Here is a 12,410-nt window from a genome sequence, read left to right on the forward strand (position 1 = left end):
TCCTCAGAAAATTGGACATTGAACTGCCTGAGGATCCAGCTATACCTCTCTTGGGCATATACCCAAAAGATGCCTCAACATATAAAAGAGACACGTGCTCCACTATGTTCATCGCAGCCTTATTTATAATAGCCAGAAAATGGAAAGAACCCAGATGCCCTTCAACAGAGGAATGGATACAGAAAATGTGGTACATCTACACAATGGAATATTACTCAGCTATCAAAAACAACGAGTTTATGAAATTCGTAGGCAAATGGTTGGAACTGGAAAATATCATCCTGAGTGAGCTAACCCAATCACAGAAAGACATACATCGTATGCACTCATTGATAAGTGGCTTTTAGCCCAAATGCTTGAATTACCCTAGATCCCTAGAACAAAGGAAACTCAAGACGGATGATCAAAATGTGAATGCTTCACTCCTTCTTTAAATGAGGAAAAAGAATACCCTTGGCAGGGAAGGGAGAGGCAAAGATTAAAACAGAGACTGAAGGAACACCCATTCAGAGCCTGCCCCACATGTGGCCCATACATATACAGCCACCCAATTAGACAAGATGGATGAAGCAAAGAAGTGCAGACGGACAGGAGCCGGTTGTAGATCGCTCCTGAGAGACACAGCCAGAATACAGCAAATACAGAGGCGAATGCCAGCAGCAAACCACTGAACTGAGAATAAGTCCCCCGTTGAAGGAATCAGAGAAAGAACTGGAAGAGCTTGAAGGGGCTCGAGACCCCAAAAGTACAACAATGTCAAGCAACCAGAGCTTCCAGGGACTAAGCCACTACCTAAATACTATACTTGGACTGACCCTGGACTCTGACCCCATAGGTAGCAATGAATATCCTAGTAAGAGCACCAGTGGAATGGGAAGCCCTGGGTCCTGCTAAGTCTGAACCCCCAGTGAACTAGACTATGGGGGGAGGGCGGCAATGGGGGGAGGGTTGGGAGGGGAACACCCATAAGGAAGGGGAGGGGGGAGGGGGATGTTTGCCCGGAAACCGGGAAAGGGAATAACACTTGAAATGTATATAAGAAATACTCAAGTTAATAAAAAAAATAAAAAATAAAAAAAATGCATAACTTTGTATTGCTACTAATGGGAGTAGTCAGTTTTATATCTTTTAAAAATAATAAAAAGATTCTGTTAAAAAATATATTTTTTTCCAGAAAGATGTTGATTTGAACTCTAAAAAGCAGTGTGGAGTCATCATTTTTCCCTTTTGGATGAAGAGCCTCTTCTCCATGTTGGCTCCCTTTCTGGCTTCAGTTCTATCCTCTCCCCTCTGTGAAGTCAGGCCCTGCAGCTGGCTTTTCCCACTGGAAGTCCGACCTGGAGCAGGCACAGAACACACTTGCTCAGCTCTTCCAGTGGTTTGGCCAGCTTGCCCCCTCTGAGAACCCAGCCTCGGGTCCCCCTAGCTGCTCCTCCAACAACAGGATTAGCCAGCTGCCTTTGTTTAGCCTGGAGGATGCTGCTCCCAAAGGAACTGCCTTTACAGATTTCAAATCAGGTCCTCAAGTGTGTGGAGTGAGGTGACTTAACACGGTTAGTAATTTTTAAGGCTAAGGCAACATCCGCGGTCATCCGTATATCTTAATTAGATGCAAATAGCCATAATCTAAACTAGAGCCGGTACATATCCACTTGGCTGGGGGTGAATGGCATGGAACAAGGTGGAGATGGGGCCGTATGATAGCGATGCTGTAGGAAACCTACAGGAAGGACAACTAAGAGGTCAGCAGAACCCATTTCTTTGGTGAACAGGAAGGGACTCCTCCAACTCTGACCCACTCCACAATGGCTGCTGTCCCGTGGAAAGAGCACCCTGACTCCGTAGTAGCTTGTCATTTCTGACTAAGATGCGTCTACTAGCCTGCAGGCTCAGCGTTTCTGTCTAAAGCTGGTAGTAAAAATGTGACATGCCGGGCAGGACAGCGAATGGCAGGTGCTCCCTTCCCCTCGGCGTGGAGACTGAGGGCTTTGCCGATGCCCACTTCTCCACTCTGGTGAGTCCCTGGTCCTGCACCTCTACATAAGGGAATGGCGGCTGCTGTCTGTAGGAAGTGTAGGCCCTCTGCCCTTGGTCCTTCTCACTGGCACAGCACTCCATGCACCCAGAGCCTCTGCTCTGCAGCCCTGCACGAAATATCTATTTCTCAGTGAGTGACAGCTGTAAGACTTGTTGGAGTTCCGCCTCTTCCTCCTGGAGCCTTAGCTCCTGTTCCGCCAGTTCTTTGGCAGACAGCTCCATGACAGGTCGCTATCGAAACGGCTGGACTCACTGAGACCACCCGGGCACCGGCCTTCCATGTTAGTTAGGAGACTCTCCTGGATGGCCCTCTCATACTGGGCTTCATAACTGTGGGCGTAGCTGATCCCTCCATTTGAAGCTGGTCCTAAAAGATCCTAGCTCCTGCTAGACTCGAGCAGGCTCTGCTGAATGGTGAACTGCATGATCTCGTAGTCCTCGTCTTGCAGGTGCACGTTTCTGCCATTGTCTTGAACGTGATAGAATGCAGGGATTTCAAATACAGATTGATCAACCTCGAAGTCTGTGGCATCAGAAGCTGCACACTCAGCCTGGGTCCCTTCCACGCTCTGCCTCTCTTCAGCAGTGCTGCAGTCATTAACATTTCCGAACATAATCCGCGCATTTAAGACGTGGAATTAAGGGGATTTCTATTTTGACCGGAAATCCAGGAGGGAAGTCCAATTTGATGAAATCTCTCAATCTTGCAAAGTGAGCTCTGGTGCGAGCCATGAGGTCAATGATAGGGATGACCTGCTCCACAAGGGAGAGCGGGAACTCCTCGCACATCCACAGGGTAGCTTTAAACTTCTGTGTTCTAATCGTCAGCTCCTTTGGTCTTCCAATGTCCTGGTCTTTCAGATCGAAGTCTTCATCAAAGTATTCAATGGACATGATGGCCGTGGGGCTGTTCACAGTGGCACACTCTGTAGTGAGGTCCCCTTGAGCACCAAACTGATGTTCCACAGTTCTGAGCAGAGACTCCAGTGGATTCAGGTCCTCTTTCTATCTCTTCTTCTCCTCCTCCATCAGGTGCTCTGTACGGATCTTGGTTATCATGCTCACATTGTTTACCGAGTAAACCTTTGCTTCGTAGCCATTAACAACTTCCACTTTATCTGTCCTCCATTCCCAGAATTTGGATTTAGTTCTTTCAAAGGCAACGTTCTTAGTATCGAAGTTGGTGTTGATGACAGGGCTTGTCCACCACCCTCTCCACCTCCCTGCTTTTTTGCTTTATCAGGTCCAGGATGAGGCGCTCCATTTCTTGTGAAAGATCGAAGTGTTCGGTGGTGACCACACGGTCATCATGGTTGACCTCCATCAGCTCTGCCCAGTTATCTCCTCCCTTAAATATGAGACTCCACCTCCCTCTTATCCAGCTCATATTTTCAAACCCCAGCAAGGTGATGTCCATGCACAGCTTGGCCCCGCTCTTCCAGACGTGACACACGTCCGTCGTTGGGGCATATTCTGGACACCAAGGGCACCCAACTGGTGAACTCCCACTTCAATTGCATGTAGAAATCCGGAGCCTCAAGAATTTTGTGTAGCAACTCAGGTACACCTTCCAGGGCCATGGCTGTGTTGTGGTAGTCTCGGTGCTTCAGGACTGTGTACACCATCTCGGGATCTTCTGTGCTCACAGCTTCGTGTAAGACTGTCCATCCCTGGCCATTCTCTTTGGTCATGTCTGCTTTATGTCGCAGCAAGACTCGAGTAGATTCCAAATGTCCCAGAGAAACCGCAAGGTGCAGTAATGTCCGACCCTGTGGATCCAAGGCTTCTGCATTCTGGCTCCACAGCTCCTTCTCCAGCTGCCTGTAGTAGTTGTTCCAGAACAGAAGGTGCAGCCGGAAGCGGCTACTGGTGTCGCCGGCCGAGGACATGGCGAGGAGGTCGCCACCGGGGCCTGACCACCCGCCTACCACCAGCCTGGACCCACCGGACCGGGTCTCGGGGGGGGGGGGGGCGCCGAACCGGCCGGAGAGCGAGGGGAGGAGAGCGGCGAGCGGCCAAGTGCCGGGTGCAGCGGGCAACAAGGGCCTCCGAGTCCGGAGCGGGCAGCGCGGGAGGCCCGGGGTCGCGGGCCAGGCTGGGGACCTGCTCGGGACCGTTCGGCCGCGCCCACCCCGCGCCCTGCCATTCACTTTTGATCTCTTGAAAATTCTGTTTGGATCTATTACACATTTGTAATTGGAATATTTACTTTCCTAAGTTTTGAGTTTTTAATACATCTCATAAACCAGCCCTCTCTTGAATGTATAGTTGTTAAAAAGTAGTTTGCCACTCTTTTGACTGCCTCATTGTCCAAATAATAGTGTCCTTTGCAATACAAAAGCTTCTCAGTTTCATGAGGTCTGTAGTATCTGTACTCTGTTGAGAAAGTCTTGTCATGTACCAATGAGTTTAAGAATATTTTTCCAAAACAAAAAAAAGAGTATTTTTCATGTTTCCTTTTGTATGATTCACGTATATAGCCTCATGATGAGATCCTCAATCTACTTGAAGGTGAGTTTTGGGTGAATGATAAGTGTATATATATTCATTTGCATTCTTTTATATGCAACCATTCATTTAAAAACCATTTTTGAAGATGCTGTCATTCATACTTTCTTTATTTATGTCCCCTTTGTCAAAATTTTGGTGTCCATAGGTGTGTGGATTTATTTCTGAGTCTTTAATTAGATTCTATTGGTAAAGGTAAGAGTTTTTATATCAATGTAATACAGTTTTCATAGCTATAGCTCTTCAATATAACTTGAAATTAGTGATGGTATTACTGCCAGCAGTTATTTTTAGAAATATATCTTTTCAGAAGTATTTAAGCCATACTGAGATCTCTCTCTCTCTCTCTCTCTCTCTCTCTCTCTCTCTCTCCCTCCCTCCCTCCCTCCCTCCCTCTCTCTCTCTCCCTCTCTCTCTCTCTCTCTCTCTCTCTCTCTCTGTGTGTGTATGAAGATATATGTTGATTTTTCAATTTCTGTGAAGTACTGTGATAGAATTTTGAAGGAGATTCATTGAATAGGTTAACTTCTTTTCAAGGATTGAAGTTTTCATGATATTAAATCACTTGATTCATGAGTAAGGATGATCTTTCCATCTTCTGACATCTTCCTTTAAAATGTTTATTATATAAATCTTTTATTTGTTTAGATAGTTACTCCAGTGTGTTTCTGAAGTTATTGTGAAAGGTATTATTTCTCTGATTTTTTTCACACAGTATGCCACTTATGCAGAAGAAGGCTATTGATTGTGTGTATTAAATTTATAGCCTTCTACTTTGCTAAATGTATTTATCTACTATAAAACTTCTTGGTAGTGATTTTATTGTCTCTTATATATACACAATAATATAGTCTGCAAATAAAGATACTTTTACTTCTTCCTTTATAGTTTGGATTGCATTGATCAACTTCAGTTATCCTAGTGTTCTAGCTATGATATCAATTGAATAGGTATGAAGAGAGTTGACAACTTTGTCTTGCAAATGATTTTAATAGAAATGTGTTCAGTTTCACTCTATTTAGGTTGATACTGGGTGTGGCTTTGTTGTAAATTGTCTGTATTGTATTGAGGTATGTTGCTTATATCTCTAGTTTCTCCTGTACTTTTATCACCAATGGCTATAGACTTTTGTCAAAGGCCTTTTGTCGACTTTATGAGATGATCATGTAGGGTTTTTATTAAGTTTTATTAAAATGGAAGATTATATTTTTCAATTTTTATATATTAAACCATTCTAGCATCTCTTTAATAAGGCCTACATTCTCAGATTGGATGATTTTTTGGTTGTATTCTTGGATTTTATTCGCAAGTAATCTATTGAGAATTTGTGACTTTATGTTCATAAGGATAATGTCTATATACTCTTTCTTTGTTGGATCTTTCTGTGGTTTTTGTACCAGAATTGGGCAATATTTATGTTGCTATTTCATGGAATAATTTGAACAGTACTAATATTAATTCTTCTTTGAAATTCTGGACTGAACCCATCTGGCCCTGGGCTATATTTGTTTCAGAGTCTTTTCATTAGTGCTTTTATTTGACTGTGGCTTATAAGTCTGTTGAAACTGCTTATCTTGACTGAAATTTGGTGGGTGGTATGAACCAAAAAGAAATCTTGAAATTTCTGATTTAGTGGAGTATAGGTTTTTAAAGTATGCCCAAATGATTTTCTGATTTCCTCGCTGTCTGCTGTTATACCCCCATTCTCTTCTCTGATTTTGTTTAATTTAATCTTCTTGCCTTGTCTTTTATTTAATTTGGCTAGGAATCAGTCAATCTTATTGATCTCCTCAAAGAACCAACTCTTTGTTTCATGTATCTGTTGTATTTTTTCTTTTTGTTTCTATTTTACAGATTTCAAACTTGTGTTTGATTCTTTCATTCAATCTTTTCTTCTTTGGAGAAATATCTTGACGGCACCCACACTGCCACAGTACCAAGAACTTGGCATAGGTCTGGGGGATTTAATACAGGGCAGAGACTCTGGTCGTTCACGCTATGAGAATGCCAAAGCTTCCTGAGGTTCACAGTATATACACACCAAGTCCACCAGGTGGAAAATCCCCTGGAAGCACAATGGAAAAACAAGTTTATGCTCTCAGGATGAAATCAGGAACTGATCCAATGCTGTTACTGCCCATTGGCCAAACAGCAAAGGCCAAGATGTTCTTTTCTTTTCTTTTTTTATTAACTTGAGTATTTCTTATATACATTTCGAGTGTTATTCCATTTCCCAGTTTCCAGGCAAACATCCCCCTCCCCCCTCCCCTACCTTATGGGTATTCCCCTCCCAACCCTCCCCCCATTGCCGCCCTCCCCCCAACAGTCTAGTTCACTGGGGGTTCAGACTTAGCAGGACCCAGGGCTTCCCCTTCCACTGGTGCTCTTACTAGGATATTCATTGCTACCTATGAGGTCAGAGTCCAGGGTCAGTCCATGTATAGTCTTTAGGTAGTGGCTTAGTCCCTGGAAGCTCTGGTTGCTTGGCATTGTTGTACATATGGGGTCTCGAGCCCCTTCAAGCTCTTCCAGTACTTTCTCTGATTCCTTCAACGGGGGTTCTATTCTCAGTTCAGTGGTTTGCTTCTGGCATTCGCCTCTGTATTTGCTGTATTCTGGCTGTGTCTCTCAGGAGCGATCTACAACCGGCTCCTGTCTGCCTGCACTTCTTTGCTTCATCCATCTTGTCTAATTGGGTGGCTGTATATGTATGGGCCACATGTGGGGCAGGCTCTGAATGGGTGTTACTTCAGTCTCTGTTTTAATCTTTGCCTCTCTCTTCCCTGCCAAGGGTATTCTCGTTCCCCTTTTAAAGAAGGTGTGAAACATTAACATTTTGATCATCCGTCTTGAGTTTCATTTGTTCTAGGCATCTAGGGTAATTCAAGCATTTGGGCTAATAGCCACTTATCAATGAGTGCATACCATGTATGTCTTTCTGTGATTGGGTTAGCTCACTCAGAATGATATTTTCCAGTTCCAACCATTTGCCTACGAATTTCATAAAGTCGTTGTTTTTAATAGCTGAGTAATATTCTATTGTGTAGATGTACCACATTTTCTGTATCCATTCCTCTGTTGAAGGGCATCTGGGTTCTTTCCAGCTTCTGGCTATTATAAATAAGGCTGCGATGAACATACTGGAGCACGTGACTTTTTTATATGTTGGGGCATCTTTTGGGTATATGCCCAAGAGAGGTATGCCCTGGATCCTCAGGCAGTTCAATGTCCAATTTTCTGACGAACCTCCAGACTGATTTCCAGAATGGTTGTACCAGTCTGCAATCCCACGAACAATGGAGGAGTGCTCCTCTTTCTCCGCATCCTCGCCAGCATCTGCTGTCACCTGAGTTTTTGATCTTAGCCATTCTCACTGGTGTGAGGTGAAATCTCAGGGTTGTTTTGATTTGCATTTCCCTTATGACTAAAGATGTTGAACATTTCTTTAGGTGTTTCTCAGCCATTCGGCATTCCTCAGCTGTGAATTTTTTGTTTAGCTCTGAACCACATTTTTAATAGGTTTATTTGTCCCCTGCGGTCTAACTTCTTGAGTTCTTTGTATATTTTGGATATAAGGCCTCTATCTGTTGTAGGATTGGTAAAGATCTTTTCCCAATCTGTTGGTTGCCGTTTTGTCCTAACCACAGTGTCCTTTGCCTTACAGAAGCTTTGCAGTTTTATGAGATCCCATTTGTTGATTCTTGATCTTAGAGCATAAGCCATTGGTGTTTTGTTCAGGAAATTTTTTCCAGTGCCCATGTGTTCCAGATGCTTCCCTAGTTTTTCTTCTATTAGTTTGAGTGTGTCTGGTTTGATGTGGAGGTCCTTGATCCACTTGGACTTAAGCTTTGTACAGGGTGATAAGCATGGATCAATATGCATGCTTCTACATGTTGCCCTCCAGTTGAACCAGCACCATTTGCTGAAAATGCTATCTTTTTTCCATTGGATGGTTTTGGCTCCTTTGTCAAAAATCAAGTGACCATAGGTGTGTGGGTTCATTTCTGGGTCTACAATTCTATTCCATTGGTCTATCTGTCTCTCTCTGTACCAATACCATGCAGTTTTTATCACTATTGCTCTGAAATACTGCTTGAGTTCAGGGATAGTGATTCCCCCTGAAGTCCTTTTATTGTTGAGGATAGCTTTAGCTATCCTGGGTTTTTTGTTATTCCAGATGAATTTGCAAATTGTTCTGTCTAACTCTTTGAATAATTGGATTGGTATTTTGATGGGGATTGCATTGAATCTGTAGATCGCTTTTGGTAAAATGGCCATTTTTACTATATTAATCCTGCCAATCCATGAGCATGGGAGATCTTTCCATCTTCTGAGGTCTTCTTCAATTTCTTTCTTCAGAGTCTTGAAGTTTTATTGTACAGATCTTTTACTTGCTTGGTTAAAGTCACACCAAGGTACTTTATATTATTTGGGTCTATTATGAAGGGTGTCGTTTCACTGATTTCTTTCTCGACTTGTTTCTCTTTTGTGTAGAGGAAGGCTACTGATTTATTTGAGTTAATTTTATACCCAGCCACTTTGCTGAAGTTGTTTATCAGCTTTAGTAGTTCTCTGGTGGAACTTTTTCGATCACTTAAATATACTATCATATCATCTGCAAATAGTGATATTTTGACTTCTTCTTTTCTGATCTGTATCCCCTTGACCTCCTTTTGTTGTCTGATTGATCTGGCTAGAACTTCAAGGACTATATTGAAGAAGTAGGGAGAGAGTGGGCAGTCTTGTGTAGTCCCTGATTTTAGTGGGATTGCTTCAAGTTTCTACTCATTTATTTTAATGTTAGCAACTGGTTTGCTGTATATGGCTTTTACTATGTTTAGGTAAGGGCCTGGAATTCCTATTCTTTCCAGGACTTTTATCATGAAGGGGTGTTGAATTTTGTCAAATGCTTTCTCAGCATCTAGTGAAATAATCATGTGGTTTTGTTCTTTCAGTTTGCTTATATAATGGATCACGCTGATGGTTTTCCGTATATTAAAGCATCCCTGCATGCCTGGGATGAAGCCTACTTGATCATGGTGGATGATTGTTTTGATGTGCTCTTGAATTCGGTTTGCCAGAATTTTATTGAGTATTTTTGCGTCGATATTCATAAGGGAAATTGGTCTGAAGTTCTCTTTCTTTGTTGGGTCTTTGTGTGGTTTAGGTATAAGAGTAATTGTGGCTTCATAGAAGGAATTCGGTAGTGCTCCATCTGTTTCAATTTTGTGGAATATTTTGGATAATATTGGTATGAGGTCTTCTATGAAGGTCTGATAGAATTCTGCACTAAACCCGTCTGGACCTGGGCTCTTTTTGGTTGGGAGATCTTTAATGACTGCTTCTATTTCCTTAGGAGTTATGGGGTTGTTTAACTGGTTTATCTGTTCCTGATTTAACTTCGGTACCTGGTAGCTGTCTAGGAAATTGTCCATTTCCTGCAGATTTTCAAGTTTTGTTGAATATAGGCTTTTATAGTAAGATCTGATGATTTTTTGAATTTCCTCTGAATCTGTAGTTATGTCTCCCTTTTCATTTCTAATTTTGTTAATTTGGACACACTCTCTGTGTCCTTTCGTTAGTCTGGCTAAGGGTTTATCTATCTTGTTGATTTTCTCAAAGAACCAACTTTTGGTTCTGTTGATTCTTTCTATGGTCCTTTTTGTTTCTACTTGGTTGATTTCAGCTCTGAGTTTGATTATTTCCTGCTGTCTACGCCTCCTGGGTGTATTTGCTTCTTTTTGTTCTAGAACTTTTAGGTGTGCTGTCAAGCTGCTGACATATGCTCTTTCCTGTTTCTTTCTGCAGGCACTCAGCGCTATGAATTTTCCTCTTAGCACAGCTTTCATTGTGTCCCATAAGTTTGGGTATGTTGTACCTTCATTTTCATTAAATTCTAAAAAGTCTTTAATTTCTTTCTTTATTTCTTCCTTGACCAGGTTATCATTGAGTAGAGCATTGTTCAACTTCCACGTATATGTGGGCATTCTTCCCTTATTGTTATTGAAGACCAGTTTTCGGCCGTGGTGGTCCAATAGCACGCATGGGATTATTTCTATCTTTCTGTACCTGTTGAGGCCCTTTTTTGACCAATTATATGGTCAATTTTGGAGAAAGTACCATGAGGAGCTGAGAAGAAGGTATATCCTTTTGCTTTAGGATAGAATGTTCTATAAATATCCGTTAAGTCCATTTGGCTCATGACTTCTCTTAGTCTGTCTACGTCTCTGTTTAATTTCTGTTTCCATGATCTGTCCATTGATGAGAGTGGGGTATTGAAATCTCCTATGATTATTGTGTGAGTGCAATGTGTGTTTTGAGCTTTAGTAAGGTTTCTTTTACGTATGTAGGTGCCCTTGTATTTGGGGCATAGATATTTAGGATTGAGAGTTCATCTTGGTGGATTTTTCCTTTAATGAATATGAAGTGTCCTTCCTTATCTTTTTTGATGACTTTAGTTGAAAATTGATTTTATCTGATATTAGAATGGCTACTCCAGCTTGCTTCTTCTGACCATTTGCTTGGAAAGTTGTTTTCCAGCCTTTCACTCTGAGGTAGTGTCTGTCTTTGTCTCTGAGGTGTGTTTCGTGTAGGCAGCAGAATGCAGGGTCCTCGATGCGTATCCAGTTTCTTAATCTATGTCTTTTTATTGGGGAGTTGAGGCCATTGATGTTGAGAGATATTAAGGAATAGTGATTATTGCTTCGTGTTGTATTCATATTTGGATGTGAGGTTATGTTTGTGTGCTTTTCTTCTCTTTGTTTTGTTGCCAAGACGATTAGTTTCTTGCTTCTTCTAGGGTATAGCTTGCCGCCTTATGTTGGGCTTTACCATTTATTATCCTTTGTAGCTCTGGATTTGTAGAAAGATATTGTGTAAATTTGGTTTTGTCATGGAATATCTTGGTTTCTCCATCCATGTTAATTGAGAGTTTTGCAGGATACAGTAACCTGGGCTGGCATTTGTGTTCACTTAGGGTCTTTATTACATCAGTCCAGGATCTTCTGGCCTTCATAGTTTCTGGCGAAAAGTCTGGTGTGATTCTGATAGGTCTGCCTTTATATGTTACTTGACCTTTTTCCCTTATTGCTTTTAATATTCTTTCTTTATTTTGTGCGTTTGGTGTTTTGACTATTACATGATGGGAGGTGTTTCTTTTCTGGTCCAATCTATTTGGAGTTCTGTAGGCTTCTTGTATGTCTATGGGTATCTCTTTTTTTAGGTTAGGGAAGTTTTCTTCTATGATTTTGTTGAAGATATTTACTGGTCCTTTGAGCTGGGAGTCTTCACTCTCTTCTATACCTATTATGCTTAGGTTTGATCTTCTCATTGAGTCCTGGATTTAGTGTATGTTTTGGACCAGTAGCTTTTTCCGCTTTACATTATCTTTGACAGTTGAGTCAATGATTTCTATGGAATCTTCTGCTCCTGAGATTCTCTCTTCCATCTCCTGTATTCTGTTGGTGAAGCTCATATATACAGCTCCTTGTCTCTTCTTTTGGTTTTCTATATCCAGGGTTGTTTCCATGTGTTCTTTCTTGATTGCTTCTATTTCCATTTTTAATTCCTTCAACTGTTTGATTTTGTTTTCACGGAATTCTTTCAGGGATTTTTGTGACTCCACTCTATGTGCTTCTACTTGTTTAATTATGTTTTCCTGGAATTCTTTCAGGCATTTTTGTGATTCCTCTCTGTAGGCTTCTACTTGTTCTCTAAGGGAGTTCTTCACGTCTTTCTTGAAGTCCTCCAGCATCATGATCAAATATGATTTTGAAACTAGATCTTGCTTTTCTGGTGTGTTTGGATATTCCATGTTTGTTTTGGTGGGAGAATTGGGCTCCGATGATGCCATGTAGTCTTGGTTT

General features: G+C 41.9%; 1 pseudogene; it reads right to left on the minus strand.

The window, feature by feature from the left end:
• Positions 1–2,082: 2,082 nt before the first annotated feature.
• Positions 2,083–3,926, minus strand: Ankrd13a-ps1 (ankyrin repeat domain 13a, pseudogene 1; annotated as a pseudogene).
• Between the last annotated feature and the right edge of the window lie 8,484 nt (positions 3,927–12,410).

The sequence above is a fragment of the Rattus norvegicus genome, chromosome 14, assembly GCF_036323735.1.
Source record: "Rattus norvegicus strain BN/NHsdMcwi chromosome 14, GRCr8, whole genome shotgun sequence".
Classification (NCBI taxonomy): domain Eukaryota; kingdom Metazoa; phylum Chordata; class Mammalia; order Rodentia; family Muridae; genus Rattus; species Rattus norvegicus.